The sequence below is a fragment of the Otolemur garnettii genome, unplaced genomic scaffold (genome assembly GCF_000181295.1).
Source record: "Otolemur garnettii isolate 467f Iridium unplaced genomic scaffold, OtoGar3 scaffold00117, whole genome shotgun sequence".
Lineage (NCBI taxonomy): Eukaryota > Metazoa > Chordata > Mammalia > Primates > Galagidae > Otolemur > Otolemur garnettii.
Genome location: NW_003852512.1, coordinates 2,688,948 through 2,690,919, shown reverse-complemented (window position 1 = coordinate 2,690,919; position 1,972 = coordinate 2,688,948). Strand labels below are relative to the sequence as shown.

The following is a 1,972-nucleotide window of genomic DNA, read 5'->3' as shown; positions in this document are numbered from 1 at the left end:
TATCTGTGATTTTTCATTCTACCTTGCTGTGGGAAAACACCTTTGTACTCTTTAGAAGGGACAAAAATAACCAAATTCTTATAGACCTTGACCTATCTGAAAGAGATTCAGATTTGATGTGCAGCTGGAGACATACAGAAGTCTTATTCTAGCCAAAGGGACCCAACAGTCAATTATTCTTCTTCCAACTAGGAAGAGTGCCCTGAATCTTTGCATCTCTGTCCCCTAAGGAAGAGCCTGATAAACAAGGGAAAAAGAAAACAAGAAAATTATCAATAGAAATCTCCTTTTCTTTTCCAAGACAGTGTAAGGCAAGAGACTTGGAGCCCAGAAACCACATAGGCTGTGAAATATTGTAGCTTTTGTGATTATTTTTTAATTTAGTTTGAAGCAAAAAGCGTAAATGAGAGTTTGTGTGTGCTTTTGCTGTTGCTTTCCTCTAGTGTTTAAAATAAAGAGCTTTTTGAGGGTATTCTCATTTTGTTTCTGAACTAACTGAGCTGAAAAGACTTTTTCTAAACCTTGCACAGATTGACTGGGTGAGATCAATATTCCCTAGGCATGGTGGTGGCTTTAGTACAACTGCCCAGTCCTGTCCAAAACAAAATGTAGGAACCTAAGAATATTGACATGGTATCCGTTGTAGACGGAGCATTTTTGCTGTGTGGATCATCATCACACACGTAGTAAACTCTATTATAGAAGTTTTGTACTTATGTTTACATTCCTCAAGGCTATTCTTTCCTCCCTTTTAAAGCATGTTTGCTTTTAAACTAGATAAAAACATTTATGTTTTCAATTATAGCTCACAACATGCCCTACAGTCATAACCAAGACTAATTGAGTTATTCATTCCCCCAGCTCCAGCAGTTATATTATTTAAGCTGAAAATGAGTAACTGCTCCAGAGATTTCTATAGGTTTTCTGAATTGTAAGCTGAAATTTATCCAGGTAAATCTGAATTTGAAATTATAACCCTTCAGATGAAAGTAGCACTTCATGCCATTTAGAATACCCACAGGAAAAGTAACCTAGGTATTGGTTTGTCCCCACTGGGAAACTTAAGGAAATGGGGGTCCAAGCCAGGTGTGCTGGTTCATCCAGCTGCTTTCACTCATTTCTTTCTTTTCAAATGCTTTTGTGCCCTGTCACCATTTCCTTTTCTTCTAAGGTCTTTTAGAGCTCACAGGAAGATGATCAATGAATTTCTCTTTAGTACTGAAAGGTTTCTAAACACTATTACAGGTGACATTTTTTCCTTTCTCAATGGGACAAGTACAGCTGCTACATTTCATTTCGTTTTATGCCTTTTTCATCTGTCAGGTGGATTGCTATAAGGCCTTAATAGAGTCCTGATAATTTTCTACTCTTTGTCTTTAGTCATGTAGCCTGTGGTGTTAAATTCTTTCCCTAGGATTGCATCTCTATTCTTCTGGAACTTCAGAGTGGAAAGAGAATCCCTCATTAGCAGTGTGTGCTTTTCACAGCCACAATACCAATAATATTTCATCTGGAGGTAATAAACAAGTAGACAAAGGACTTTGTGGCTTAATGCTCCAATTACCAAACCCAAAAAAAACATATTCTGTTTATGACAAGAAAAGGTACACACTGGTCGTAAGTTTGCTATGGAACTCTTTTGTTGTTGTTGTTGCGGTTTGGCTGGGGCTGGGTTCGAACCCGCCACTCCTGGTATATGGGGCCAGTGCCCTACCACCTAAGCCAAAGGTGCTGCCCCAAGCTATGGAACTTTTGATATAATCACTAGAGTCAAACTCAGAAGATAACTTTGATTTTTGTTGACAAATTTAACATGTGAAGTGGTTTGTATGTGTGGAGAAATTCCTTTATATGGGATAATTGGTCTGTTATATCCCAATTGTATACTTAGTTGACTTTACTACCTATTTTGATAGCAATTTAGTTATAAGTTCAAATAATATTATGGGTTCAGGTTTTTTTTTTTTTTTTT

General features: G+C 37.2%; 1 protein-coding gene across 1 annotated transcript in view; it reads right to left on the bottom strand.

The window, feature by feature from the left end:
• F9 (coagulation factor IX) overlaps positions 1–1,972 on the bottom strand; it is a gene marked incomplete at its 5' end in the record, with an annotated part of 35,527 nt that overhangs the window by 27,423 nt on the left and 6,132 nt on the right. The window lies entirely within an intron of this gene.